The 15,332-nt window shown below is 44.1% G+C and overlaps 1 long non-coding RNA gene across 1 annotated transcript; it reads left to right on the forward strand.

Annotated features, from left to right (window-relative positions):
* The first annotated feature begins 7,972 nt into the window (after nt 1-7,972).
* Nucleotides 7,973-14,756, forward strand: LOC107650450 (uncharacterized). Its single transcript, XR_001625832.2, has 2 exons — nt 7,973-8,524; nt 11,565-14,756. It is a non-coding gene; the product is annotated as an uncharacterized LOC107650450 (long non-coding RNA).
* The last annotated feature ends 576 nt before the right edge of the window (nt 14,757-15,332 follow it).

Raw genomic sequence — 15,332 nt, forward strand, 5'->3', positions numbered from 1 at the left:
AAAATCTCGAAGGATAAGGTTCAGTGGTGTCTCCCTAAAGTAGAATATTTGGGATTCGTCCTGACTGCAGATGCTCATTATATTTCTCCAAAACGAATTGAGAATATTTAAAAATTGAGTGCTCCTACCACTAAGAAACAGCTGAGACCAATTTTAGGAGCAACAGGGTTTTGTAGACAATGGATTCCTTGCTATGGGGAAATCACTAAACCCCTTATAGCATTAACAAAGGATTCGGTTCCTGAACCCCTCAAATTAGAGCCTGAACACTTGTCAGCTCTATCAGATCTAAAAAAGGCTATCATGTCTGCCCCTGCTCTAGGCATCCCAGATTACAACAAGCCATTTACTTTGTATGTGCATGAGCGAAGAGGAGTAGCTTCTGGTGTTTTAACGCAGACTTTGGGACCTTCTCAGCGCCCAATTGCTTACTATTCTGCTCAACTGGACTCAGTAGCAGCAGGAGCACTTCTATGTCTTAAAGGAGTAGCTGCTACAGCCTTACTAGTGACAAAAACTGTTGATCTAGTTTTGGGATGCCCATTAACAATTATGTGCACACATGAGGTAGAAGCATTGTTGATAAAGCATAGAACACAGGCATTCTCGGATCAGAGAATTACAAGGTATGAAATAACCTTGTTAAATAGTGAAAACATTACCTTGAAAAGCTGTACAACCCTTAATCCTGCCACCTTGCTTCCAGATTTACCAACTTCAGGAAAACCATTACACAATTGTGGAACATTAGTGTCCATGTCAGAAAAGCCTCGAGATAATCTATTGGACACTCCCTTAGACAATGCAGATCTGATTTTATTTACCAATGGTTCCTCTTTTATGAGGAATGGCATACTCTACACTGGAGCTGCCGTAGTCTCAGAATTTGCCACTGAATGGTTAGCTTCATTACCCTCTAACATTAGCGCTCAAGAAGCAGAACTCATAGCTCTGAAGCACGCTTGCATAATTGCCAAAGAAAAAAGGCAACAATTTATACAGATTCTAGATATGCTTTTGGCATTTGTCACTCAGTTGGAATGCTATGGCTCCAGAGAGGATTTTAAGCCTCAGCTGGAAAATCCATAGCTAATGCAGAAATTATTAATGAAGTATTTTCTGCTCTACAGCTTCCTGAAGCCCTAGCTGTAGTTCATTGCTCTGCCCATACAGGTGGCACAGATCCTGTCTCTAAGGGAAACGATCGAGCAGATGCCGCTGCAAAGCTAGCAGCCATAGAAGGAACTGAATTAATTTTAACATTAACAACCACCGATGATTTAAATTTGTCACTTTCCTATAATGAAAAGGAAGTGGAAAAATGGAAACAAAAATTCAAAGCAAAACAGATTAATGGAGTATGGGTGTCATCTGAAGGAATACCCCTGCTCCCTAGAAGTTTCTATTACCAAATTTGCCAATCTATTCATAAAAATGGTCATTTTGGCACCCAGGGCATCGTGGACTCTGTCAAGAGAGTATGGATAACCCCTGGTATAACTACTATAGCCTCTAAAGTGTGTTCAGCCTGCTCTACCTGCCAAGCATATAACCAACATGCATTTCGTGGAAAAGCCTTTGGTGGACGTCCTCTGGCTTACACACCTTTTGAACATCTACAGATAGATTTCATAACAATTCCAAAGGCTGGACGTTATAAATTGTGTCTAGTCATGGTAGATCAACTAACCAGATGACTGGAAGCATTTCCTGCGACCCAAGCCACAGTGGATTTTGTTGCTAAGATACTTTAAAAAAAAAATATTCCTCACTTTAGACTGCCAGCACATATTGATTCAGATAGAGGAAGTCATTTTACTGATTCTGTCCTAAATCAGATATATTCTTGCTTGGGGATAACTCCCAAATTCCATGTTCCATATCATCTCCAGAGTTCAGGCCAAGTGGAAAGGATGAACAAAGAACTTAAAACTATGATTGGAAAATTATGCACTGAGACACATTTAAAATGGCCTGAAATTTTCCCTCTGGCCCTATTTTATCTCATAAGCAGGCCTAGAGGAGACCGACACGTCTCACCATTTGAGATGCTTTTTCGACATCCGCCTATACAGGCTAAACCTTTTCCCCCTGCATATACATCACTATTAGGGGTAGATATTACTATTGCTTTCTGTGCTGTAATACAAGCCGGACCACTAGACTTCTCACTTCACAACCTGAACCCAGGAGACAAAGTGTATAATAAGAATTTCAAGTGTCCTGGAGCAACTCAGCCTTCGTGGGAAGGACCATTCCAAATATTGTTAACTACTCCAACATCCATAAAGGTTGGAGAAAAGGACTCTTGGATTCATTGCTCACATGTGAAGAAAGCATCTTCTGTTGAGACTGATTGACTGGATCCTTTCATATGAATTGGAGATAATAATCCATAGACAAATGGATGCTATTTTTCAAAGACACATTGAATTACTGATTTTTTCCTTATTTTTATTATTGCTTTTCTTTTATTTTGATTAGAATATTTGATTTTTTCTCGTTTCTTGTACAAAAGGTACATATAATTAATATTTTTCTGCAGTAATAGAAGGTTAATACATATATATATACATATATATGTATATATACTTGCTATAATGTCAATGCATACCCAAAAGCTTTAAACTATGGGAACCTGCCATTTATTGATAAAATGTTATGGGACTGTGATTAATGTTTATGTATGATTCCAAAAAAGGGATAAAAAACAAGGAGCACATACTTAACCTGAAAAGTGTCAAAAAGAGCACACAGGAAATACTAATGTGAGGCTCGAGGTTGCAATGTTTGACATATGTTAAGTCGTAGGACTTCCTTGTATCTACATTTTTTGTGAAGTACTCAGACAAGTACAAAGTTTGACTATCATGCTGCCTCCCCATATCCCTGAAAATGACAAAAATTAGACGCTTCCCTATCAAAAAAATTCTTATTCTTTCCTTCTTATATTATGGCAACTTCCTGTAGTCTTTGCTGCAAATGGATAAGTGAAATATTACTGCATTGTGTCCTACAGACTTGTGGGATAGAAATTACTTTAAATTGGACCTAAACAAGGGCCTATTTTGAAGTTTTTTCACTTTTGTTTTTGGTTGTGTTTTTTTCTTCTTGTGATAATTGACTCATACACCCCCATAACTCAACATTGAGCTGAACTGGATGTTTTTTAACACCTAATTCAGGGGGGGTTGTATTTTAGTTTAAAATCCAAGATTTTGATTTTTTGTTTGAGAAAAGATCTTCAAGGAAGAAGCTTGCTAATTTCTATATCCAGAGAATGAACTGTTGCAGAAAGATGCCAGGAAAACCTACACTACGTCAAGAAGATCAAGAATGAACTTTGGATATGGTTGATTGAACTGAACTTTGATTGAACAATTATTGTAAATGTACACATTTATGCCAAAAAGGGACTGCCCCTAATTTGGCTTTCTGTCAATGCACCTAGCAAAACATTGGTTTTGCTTGCTTTCTTTTCTATTTCCTCCCTCACTACTCTAATTTACTCTTAGAAAAATTGAATATTGTATGCATGTGTAGTTAGAAGTACATTTAAGATTACAAGATGATTATGTTAAATGATCAATGGGGAAACTAGTCTCCCAATGATCATGAGAGGGGATTGTGAACCTTAAAAATTCTCAGACCCTACTTCATAAGGTTTGGTTAAGACCATTCCCCATTTAAACAATGAAGGGACTTAGATCAGGAATGTGGGAACTCTACTCCACCCCTACTTAAGCATACTTTAGGGGAAGATAAAGTTGTAAACTCCTTGCTGAACAATGGAAAATACTTAAACCCATACTTATAGTAAGGCAAAAGTTCTTAAGCTGTGCCTATTTTTAGATCTAATACAAAAGGGTGCTAAGTACCTATAAAGGTCAGGCAACTTGTGAATTTACAAGGAGCAAAGAGGTGAGAAACTTACTCAGAGTTTTTTTCAGGTGTGAACTTAATCAAAAGTTTAAGTCTACTTAGGTGTGAATTACGAATGGTCTGTCCTTTGGAAAACGTCTACTGTGATTGGTAGATGTGAGAACTTAGGGAAGGTGAAATAGGAGAAAATTCACTTTAAAAAGGAGCTGAGAAAGGGCTCTGGCATTCACATTTAGGATTTAGCTGGGAAAAGCTGCCTTGAAGGACTCTCTCAGGGCTTCCTATCAGAGATCTTGTGGTGAGTTGATAAAAGACTGACTGATCCCTCTCTTATGGGTTTTCAGCCGAGGCTGGCTCATGCTGGCCTGGGCTGGTATAGCCCTTTTCTCATTATTTCTTTTTTCTCTCTCTCTCTTTCTTTAATTCCTCATTTGTATTAATTAAAATCTCTATAAAACCCAGCTGACTTGTGTATATTTAATAATTGGGAATTTTTCCCTGGCGACCACCTTATATTTGATTTAAAACAAGACACTGTCTTGAAACCTTATTTTCTGTGGTCACAATTCTAACCAACCACTCTTTTACACTGTAACAGTTTAAGTCTTCCACTATTTTAATCATTACAGTTTAAGTCTTCCACTATTTTAATTCTTACACTAGGCCCCTGGGCCTAGACATGTGCTTTCTTAGTCTGTATTTCTTTGAATCCTTAACCTTTAATAAACCTCATAAAAATAATACCCCTTGCAGAGAGAACTAATTTCTACCTGCCTCAGTTTCCTATATTTTAATCTTTACAGTAGCTAGACAGGACTGGGGATTTGAGGCAGAGAGGGAGTCAGTATAGTCCCAACTCTGTTGAGGACCGAACCAACCTTTTGCAAGATCAATGGTCTGGGAAAGGTAGGACTTGACTAGTGTTAGGGAATTTCCTAGCCCTCAGTCCTTACCTAACCATTTTATCATCTATAATAAACCTGTTTCTATTTGAACACTAGAGTCAGATTGTGGGTCAAAGAGGCCTAGGACATGGAGTATCCATGTTGCTCTATGTGCCAGGGAGGAATCACCATCAACAGACTTGGTCTCAACCCAGTCACTGGTCAAATGACCATCTTACAGAACACAGGACCTCCTGTCTCTAGTTCTAGTTCTCTCTTCACTGAGTCACCTAATTGCCACTGTAATAATTAAAATTAAATCATATTTCTTGCTCCCCAGAGGTGTATATTTGATGACGTTTATTAGGAAGGGTAGACAATCCTTCCTAAGTGACCTGGCCGCATGGAGGCTAGCCTGCCAATTCCTCTCTCATTTTTCTTCACCTCCTGCACTGTCCCTTCTCCTCAGGGTTCCCTCATGGTCTTCTCTTCCATCTCTTCCTTTCTCTTCTTGGTCTCCCCCATTCTCTCATTGGTCTCCCTCTCCTGCCCTAAACCTTAATTTTATTGGCATACAGAATGTATCCTGACACAAACCTGGTGCAACTATGATGTGTTAGGAATGCTTGATGGACAGGCAAAGTTACTCAGAAAGGGGGAGGGGATGAGCTTCCTTGACACACCCCAAAATGGAAACAGTGGTTTGTTTTTTTAACCTTTACCTTCCATCTTACGATCAGTTCTAAGATACAGGAGTGATGAGTGCTAGGCAGTTAGAGTTAAATTACTTACCCAGGATCACACAGCTAGGAAGTGACTGAGGTCACATTTGAACCCAGGACCATCTCTCTAGTTCTAGTTCTCTATTCACAGTCACCTAACTGCCCCAGAATGGAAAATATTGGGGGAGGGGGGGGAAGGGCTAACTCTTACCTGCCATCTTGGGATCAGTTCTAAGATAAGTATGACTGATGAGGGTCAGGCAGTCAGTTAGTGACTTACCCAGTGTCACACAGCTTAGAAGTGACTGAGGTCACATTTGAACCCAGGTCTTCCTGACTCCAGATGTGGCACTATCCACCGTGTGATCTGGCTGGCTCTAGTTCCAGGCATTTTCCATGGCTTTACCTCATGTCTAGAATATTTTCCCTCCACATTTCATATCACTGGTCCCTTTGCACTTCCTCCAAGTCCCAGCTAACGCCTAGAAACTCTGCAGGAAACCTTCCCGGGTCCCTCTCGCTCAGGGTGCCTCCATTCTTTCCTTTCTTCCCCGTTTCTCCTAGGCAGAGCTGGCTGGGTGTCCCTGTGTCTGTGTCTTGTCTCCCCCTGCACTGAGAGCTCCTGGAGGACAAGGACTGACCTTTGCCTCTTGGGGAATCCCCAGAAGGGCAGAACAAGTGCTGAATGTAGAGGGGAAGGAAAGGACAGTCTCTGGTCCTGGAGGTGCCCCTGGGTGACCCCATCTTCTCTGTATCTGCCTCCTCTTCTCCCCTGTGGTTCTGCAGTCCAACACAAGCAGCATCCTCCTGGAGCAGAAGGGAGGCCACAGGGATCTTCCCAGGATCCTCTCTGCCTTTGCCTTCAACTTTAGCCCCCCAGAGTTTCCTCCTTCTTCCCTTTCTCCTTGTCTGTTGTTCCTACAAGAAGCCTCTTCCTGGTCTCTGCTGTGCTGCTGCTGCTGCTCTAGTCTTCATTCACTCCTCCTGCACTTCTGCTGCTCAGGGTGTTCAAGAAGCAAATGATCTCTTCCCTTCGGGGTCTTCCGAAAAGCTCTGCAGACTCCCCTTCACTAGGGAACATCTGCTGTTCTGTCCAGCATTGGGAAGCTCCCATTTACAGGTGTTGGGAGAGAAATTTAACCAAAGGGTAAACTGAGGCAGCTCTCCAAGGACGACAAGCAGGGGAATGCTGCCTGTCAACAAAAGAGGTCAGAGGCTCCCCTCTGTTAATGCTCCCTAAGCCGAAGGCTCGATCGCTTTGATAGGTTTGGGGGAGCAAAGAACCAAGAACAGACATGGTAAGTGATGTCTGTCCTAGAATGGTTATGGAGCTGGGATGATCAGGGACATGTGACTGAGGGGAATAATCCGTAATAAGGGCCAGCAGCGCCCCAGCCCTCCTTCTGTCCTCAGACTAAGCAGAGATCCTGGTGTGCGTCCAGGGCAAGGTCAGGACCCCGATTTGGGGCAGGAACCAGCCCTGTCTGAGGTGGATCGGGGGTGTGGAAAGGCTAAACGGACTCCCTGGGGCTCGCCTGAACCTTCCAAGGCCGGCAAATGCCTCGAAATGAGGCTGGAACAGTGATGAGGTGCCCAAGAGCTGGATTCTGCACTTCCCCCATTACAGGCTGGCTGAGTGTGGAGCTGAGCCAGGAGGCAGAGAAGCAGGACTCGGGCAGTTACCAGACAAAAGCAGTTACTGGTCAGGAGGATCAATGAGTCAATGATGCGAGATCAGCTCAGCCTTCTCTGAGGATGGGTCACCCGGGCTGCACCCTGAGTCCCCGATCTCTGTGGAGCACCTTCTCTCCTTTGTCGTGCCTTCCACAGAGTTATAAGTAAAGGCTGATCTGGGGGCTCATTACCAGATTGGAGAGCATTTATTGGGAGAGAGAGAAGGAGAGAGAGAGAGAGAAAGAGAGAGAGAGAGAGAGAGAGGGAGACAGAGAAAGAGACAGAGAGAGAGACAGACAGAGAGGGAGAGAGAGAGAGAGAGAGAGAGACAGAGACAGAGAGACAGAGAGGGAGAGAGAGAGAGACAGAGAGAGAGACGGAGAGAGAGAGAGGGAGAGAGAAAGACAGAGAGACAGAGACAGAGAGAGACAGAGACAGAGACAGAGAGAGACAGAGAGAGAGACAGAGACACAGAGAGAGACACAGAGAGAGACACAGAGAGACACAGAGAGAGACAGAGAGAGACAGAGAGAGACAGAGAGGGAGAGAGATAGAGAGAGACAGAGAGAGAGACAGAGAAAGAGACAGAGAGAGAGACAGACAGAGAGGGAGAGAGACAGAGACAGACAGAGACAGAGACAGAGAGAGAGGAGAGAGGGAGAGAGAGATCTCGGCCTTTCTAGATCTCCTCCATTCAGCTTGCTCAGGCTGGGCCTGCCAGAGTTCAAGAGATAAGGGAAGCTCAGAGACAAACCCCCAGCCCAGAGAGCCAGTCAGTTCCGGGGAGGTACAAAAGCCCCCTCTCCCTCCCTCTCCTGCCTTTTACCTTCCCCTCAGCTCCCCCCTCCATGGCTCAGGCTCTGGCATGTTGGTAACTCTCACACTGACGCTGACTCTCCTGGGACACAGCAACAGGGCCACAGACACGTGACTGACTCCTCCATCCCACCCTGGGGCCCTGGGATCCAGGCTGCCCTGGAGGTCCCCTCGAGGTTTCCCTTCACACACTACAAACTCCTCGGCTTCCCTCCGCAGCCTCCTAGAGCTGCTCTTCTCAAGCCTCCTTTTGGCTCTTACAGACTCAGCTTCTAGTGCTGCCTCTGACACTGACAATGGGCGGGACTTTGGGCCCCTCCCTCCTCTGTGGGTCAGTTTCCTCCTGTAACTGACCAGAGGTGGGCTCTTCCTTGTCATGTGACTTTCAGCCCTCTGTGCTCTCTCTTGGGCTGCTCTAGGAGGTGGTGACATTCCAGGATGTGGCTGTGGACTTCACACGGGAGGAGTGGTGCCTCTTGTCCCCTCCTCAGAAGGAGCTGTACAGGGAGGTGATGCTGGAGAATGCCCGGAACCTGCTCTCTGTGGGTAAGGAGCCTCTCCCTGCTGCCCGAGTCTGCCATCCAAGGGAATGTCGCCCTCAGCAGCAGGCGGGGGGGGGGGGGGGGGGGGGGGGGGGGGGAGTTTTCAGACATGAGGAAGGGACGAGGGCTGGTAAGGTGGGTCCCCAGCCAGGGCCCTCCTGCTGCCTGCTTCTCCTGTAAAAGGACTTTGCATGGTGTAATGGGACTTTGGGGCTCCCTTTGGTGCTCCTGAAGTCCGAGATCAGATGCGTGTTGGAGAGTCTCAGACGCAGAAGTATTCTCAGCGTTGAATCCATCTCATCCCTCCCTGGGCCGGAATTTGTCTCCCAAACCCCTCTGGGAAAGCTGTTCTGGAGGATGTTCCTCCCACCTTCTTCCCCTCTAGGGTGGATCTACTATTGGGGCTCTTTTTCTCTTCAAACAGCATAAACTCGTAGCTCTCAGCCCCTCGGTGTCCCCAGGAGACATGATTTGTCCTTAGTCTTCCTTCCTTTGCCCTCAGGCTCCAGCAGAGCCAGTAAGGAAGGGAGGCAAAGGCCAAAGCATTTATAATGACCTGCTCTTGGCCTGGGGTTCTGACAAGGGTTTTCTCGGTAATTTTCTGGCTCTTCTTCCTCACTTTCCTCTTCCTCATTCAGTGCCACAATTACCCCATTTTACAGATGAGAAAATAGATTCAATTGGGTGGCTTGTTCTGAAACACCCACATAGGAGCTGCTTGTGGCGAAATGGAAACTGAGGCCTTCCTGCCTCTGATTCCCAGCTCCTCAGCCCTCTCCTTCTGGCTGCCTCTCATTTCCTGCTAATGGAAAACTATGGACTGAGTCCAGGCTTCTCTGAAGCAAATCCCCTAAAACCTACCACTGTGGTTCTAGATTGGTTCCCTGAACGTCTTCCCCTTTCCTCTCCCTTCCCTAAATGCTGGGGAGACTGTCCTCTAGGAGTCCTTATTAGCCTCCTGTAGGCCCTGCTTGCCCTTCTCTGTGATTGTCAACATGAATGGACTGCCTGAGAGACAGCATTGAATCCAAGGAGGATTGTTGAGTTCCCCAGGAGAGGAGGTAGAGACTCCCCAAGAGAAGAGTCCAGGAGGCTCAGAGAGGTGTCAAGGAGGGAAGAGCAGGCAGGGTGATGGGACGAGAGCTGATTCTTGAGGTCCCTATGTCTGGGGCTTCATACTGAAGCAGAACACTGACCCTTGGACCCATTTTGGGAGTTCAGGAGTTTCTTCCAGAATGGACTTGAACAAGGTGGGAGGGGGGCTACTGCTCATTCCAGGTCCCCCAGGAGGATAACGGGCACATCCTACTCTGGGCTCTTGCATCAGAGACCCTGAGAGGTAAGGGCAGACTCCTGCAGCAACCTCATGGACAGAGTCTCTGAGTGGAGTCACTGAACTCTCCAGCCTTTCTCTAAAGACAACTCATCCTCCTCCCTGACTGATTCTCCCTTGCTCAGGGCTTCCAACACCCCCAGAAGACATGTTCTCTTTTGGATCAGAGGGAATCCTTGTGGATGCTGGAGCAAGATGACCTGAGTAGCTGCTGCTCAGATATGGGAGGGGAAACTAGCTGTGGGAGATCCAGGGTGACCAGAGGCTTCTGTATGCTCTGGTGAAGCCAGGGCTAGATTTAGGGGCAGGAGGACCCGACTTGGAATTCTTCCTGGGCAAGTCACTGAACCCCTGTGCCTCAGTTTCCCTCTCTGTAAGATGATGCTATTGGATTCCATTTCCTATCACTTCCCTTCAGAATTATCACTATATCCCACCTGCAAGGAAACCAATCACAAGAGGGAAGGCTCTGAAGGGAAGGAGCACTAGAGAGGTCTAGTTTCACTCTGAGAGGATCCAGGGATGAAGAAGTGTTGGGGAATGGAAATCTATTTAGTTCAACAGGGAAATCAGGAACTAGAGGAGTGAAGAGATTGATAGTTAAAGGAGAAAAGCAATCTAAGAAGGAAATAATCCAAATCCTAAAGATAAACATAAACACCATTTGAATATGGGCCCTGTTATGTGTCATATACTTGATAAATATTATCATTAAATCCTCATAGGAACCCCAGGAGTCACTTGATATTATTACGTTCATGTTATAGTTGCGGAGCCTGAGACCAGCCGAGCTGCTGTGACTTGCCAGGCTTAAAAGTCCTGGCAACTTTCTGAGGTATGGGAGCACAGCACCACCCGTATTGGGATTCTTAAGAAGAATATCATGAAAGTGCCAGCATCTGTATAAGGAGGGAAAGAAAAGGAGAATTGTAGGAGTTTTCTTGCCCGTTTCCTTATAAATGGATCGAGGACTCAACTTATTCTATGAGACATTTTTATACATGGAAAATCCCATGTTTTTGTTTAAATTGTATTTAGTAGGAGTTTGTTTTTAAAAAAGTAATGGCTACTCTCAATGAGTAGGGAAGAGAACAAAATCTTTTGTACGTTGAATGAATGCAAAAAAAGTGCTGAATTTCTTCATCTGATCTCAGATACTGGAACAAATAATAAGGTCAAAAGCAATCACAAAGGGATTCCACAATGCTTACAGAGAAGCTAGATGATGAAATGGAAATAATAATTCTGCATGTACCTAGTGATGAATACCTAGAATGAGAGGATTGAATGTATAGACAATGAAAATGAAAGCAAAAAGATTGAAAGTGAATTGTCTAGTACTGTGGACAGAGCATGGCTAGCCACAGGATTTGGTCTCAGCTGCCAGGATTCTGAGTCAAGTCATTTATCCAACCTTTCCGAGGTTATGGTCTGAGATAGGAATGTAATAAAGCTAGCCTGTCCCAAATCCCAGATTTGTTATGAAGAGCCTGTGAGATCACATGAGAGCCTCCTTATTATTTAAATTGTTCTTTAGCTTTGAGGCAATGGTATTTTCAAAGGATGGATTGTGCCCATTTGAGTTGGAAGCTTTGTGACCTGAGAAAATAGGACATAAAGCAGAGTATTTTCTGACAGTTGAGGAAAGGAGATAAGAGTTATATATGTATATATATGTTGCTCTATATGTTTTACTGTTTGTTTCTTTTAGAAAGAGAGATCAGACCTGAAAAGTAGCTGACGGCAACAGAGGTGAGCCTCTCTGTGGAAGAAATGAACCTACAAAGATTTATTAGTGATGGTCCCGATAACTTTACTTTCAGAGAATTCTGTGTTGCACCTCAAAATTCATCTCATATTGAACATCAAGGAATTGAAGCTGGTGAAAAGTCTAGTGAAGGTATCAGTGCAGAAAGACTTTTATGCATAGGGCCATTTGTGTGGGACATCAGAGAAGGCAGTCTCTTAAGAAACCTTATGAATGCAAGCAGTGTGGAAAGACATTCACTCTGCGCTCCCATCTTGCTAGACATCAGAGAATCCACACTGGCGAGAAACATTATGAATGCAAAGAATGTGGAAAGACATTCAGCCAGAGCTGCAATCTTGCTGTATATCAGAGAATCCACTCTGGGGAGAAACCTTATGAATGTAGTCAGTGTGGAAAGACATTCAGTCACAGTGTTCCTCTTCCTCAACATCAGAGAATCCACAATGGGGAAAAATCTTATGAATGCAAGGAATGTGGGAAGGCATTCAGACTGAGCTCTGGTCTTGCTATACATCAGAGAATTCACTTTGAGGAGAAACCTTATGAATGCAAGGAATGTGGGAAGACATTCATACATCACTCCAGTCTTGCTGTACATCAGAGAATCCACTCTGGGGAGAAACCTTATGAATGTAGTCAGTTTGGAACGACATTCAGTCAGAGCTCAAATCTTGTTGTACATCAGAGAGTCCACACTGGGGAGAAACCTTATGAATGTAGTCAGTGTGTAAAGATATTCAGTCACAGTTTTCTTCTTGCTTGACTTTAGAGAATTGTAACATTTAAAAGTAGTTGTCTGCGATAAACTATGGCCATTGAAGATCATAAACTGTAAGAGTTAAAATGGTTGAGGTTATAAACTGTAGTGAGTAAAATAGTGGAAGATATAAATTATAGTAGATATAAGAGTGGGTGAGTAAATTTGTGACCACAGAAAATATGTTTCACTACAGTGTCTTGGTTTTAAATCAAATATAAAGTGGTTGCCAGGGAAATATTCCCAATTATGAATATACCCAAGTCAACTGGGTTTTATAGAGATTTTAAATTAATAATACAATGAGGAATTAAAGAAAAAGAGAAGGAGAGAGAAAAGGAATTAATGAGAAAAAGATAGACCGGCCCAGGGTAGCCCTGGCCAACCCAGGCCTAAGTCCTAAAAGAAAGGATCAGTTATTCAGTTATCACTCACCATAAGATCTGCTCAAGCGTGGATTCTGGGGGACAGTCTCCCCAGAGGGAGTTACAGCCAGAGTCAACCTCCCTTGAGAGACCTCCTTAGAGATTTCCTCCAAAATATTCTTTCTCAAGAGACCCTCCTTAGAGCCTGTCTCTCAAGAGCTCCTTCCCAAGTGATCTCAAAAGATCCTCTTCTTAGCAGGCCTTTTCTTATATAGGGTGTTTTCTCTTATGTCACCTCCCCTAAGTTCTTACATCTACCAGTCACAGTAGACATTTTCCAAAGGACAGCCCATTCTGAATTCACAGCTGAGTCGACTAATCCCTTTAGTAAGTTTGAACCAGAAAAAACTTCTGAATAAGTTTTCACCTCTTTGCTCCTGGCAAGTTTACAAGTTGCCTGACCTTTAATAGGTACTTAGCACCCCATTGTATTAATTCTAAAAATAGGCATGGCTTAAAGAACTTTTTGCCTCATTATAAGTATGGGTTTAAGTACTTTCATTGTTTAGCAAGGAGTTTTCTCCCCTAAATCAGTCTTAAGTATGGGTGGAGTAGAGGTCCTCCCATTTCTAATCCAAGTAGAGTTCTCACTGTCCAAATGGGGAATATTCCCAGTAGGGAATTGTTCCAATGGAGAAATCCCCAAAGGGGAAATTTTTAACATTCACAAGTCTGAGAAATTTCAAGTTTCACAGAATTCACACTGGGGAGAAATCTTGTGAATGTAAGCAATGTGGAAAGACATTCACACATTACTCCAGTCTAACTAGACATCAGAGAATCCACACAAGGGAGAAACCTTAATAATAAAAGCTATGTGGGAAGATATTCAGTCAGAGGCCCAGTCTTGCTGTATATCAGAGAATCCACTCTGGGAAGACACCTTATGAATGCGACCAATGTGGAAAGTCATTCAGTCAGAGCTGCAATCTTTCTGTACATCAGAGAATCCACTCGGGGGAGAAACCTTAATAATAAGAGCTATGTGGAAACATGTTCACATGCAGCTCCAATCTGGCTATTGTGTGAAGGAAATTTAACCTCCCCCTTTCTGGAGCAGTATACACCTTGTGTGAGCCTGAACTTAACTCCAGTGAGGATTGTGATAGAAACCATTGAGTGAGGATAGAATGGCAACTAGAAAAAGTCAGCAATAGAGTTGAGAGATCAGGAGACAACAACAGGGTGATGTCCCTGCAGTGCCCCATGGACTGGCCCCCTGGCAAAAAAGATAGCCATGGTTGGCTCCTAGGATGAGAATTGTAAGTTAGTGCTGTAAAAATTGAGATTTTGAACCCCAGACATCAATCTCCAGAAGTCCTTGGTATTTCCCAGAATCCCCTATAATCTCACCTGAGTCTCCACCTTGGAGAGATCAGAACAAATATTTAATTGGCAGTCTCTGCCTCCCTCTCGCTCGGCCTAGCCACATGCTTTCTTATTTTGTATTTTCTTTATTTCTTAACCTTTAATAAACCTCATAAAAATATAATACTTCTAGCAGAGAAACTAATAATAACTGCTACATTTTGGCTAAATTTTAATCATAAGAGAGCCTGGCCAGAGGAGAAGACACTGGGACTTTTGGCTCTGGGTTTACTGTGCAGGAAAGAAACCTCTTCTCTGGATTCCTGACAAAAAGAGACTGGCCTTTTCCTGACTTGGGCAGAGAGAGAGACCTTCATGGTTTTGACAGAGTCTGGATTTGAGTTATTTGAGCAGAGATTATCTGACTGAAGAAAGAAGAAAAGAAGAAAAATACTTGTCCTCCATCTCTCTGGCTGTCTCTGAGTCACAACTGTGACTAGACTGACATTTCCTAAGCCCTCCTAGTTCTCCTTGTAGATTAGGGACAACCTCATCCCTCTTACCTCACTTTCAGTCCTCATCCTGTTGTTCCCAATAAACCGCTTTACCTGAGAATAGGAGAGTAAAGAATATTTCTCTTAAGTCTCATATTTCCTCTGAGTTACTTAGAAGATGGCTAACAAAGACCGGGGGAGGGGAAAAGCATGGCAAAATAGCTGGCTGAAACCTGGGAGGTGAAGGGAGGAAGAGGGTAGGGAACATCTTGACTTATTAGCCATTAGTGATCCATAGACAGCTCCAGGGTAATCCCTGCCAATGTCAGTGTGGGAGACACCAACTTCTCAGAGCCTGAGCCATGGAGGGAGGAGTTGGGAGGAAGGCAAAGGCAGGAGAGGGGAGGAGACGGGCTTTTGTACCTCCCCAGAACTAACTGGCTCTCTGGGATGGGGGATTGTCTCTGAGCTTCCAGGATCAATGATCTCTGGCAAGCCCAGCCTGAGCAAGCTGAATGGAAAAGGAGATCTAGAAAGGCCCCTCTCCCCCTCCCCCTGCCCTCCTTCTCTCTCTCCTAATAAATATTCTCCAATCTGGTAATGAGCCCCCAGATCAGCCTTTACTTATAACACTGTAGAAGACACAACAAAGGAGAGAAGGTGCTCTACAGAGCTCGGGGACTCAGGGTGCAGCCCAGGTGACCCATCCTCTGTTGTAGTGAAA

The sequence above is a fragment of the Monodelphis domestica genome, chromosome 3, assembly GCF_027887165.1.
Source record: "Monodelphis domestica isolate mMonDom1 chromosome 3, mMonDom1.pri, whole genome shotgun sequence".
Taxonomy (NCBI): Eukaryota; Metazoa; Chordata; class Mammalia; order Didelphimorphia; family Didelphidae; genus Monodelphis; species Monodelphis domestica.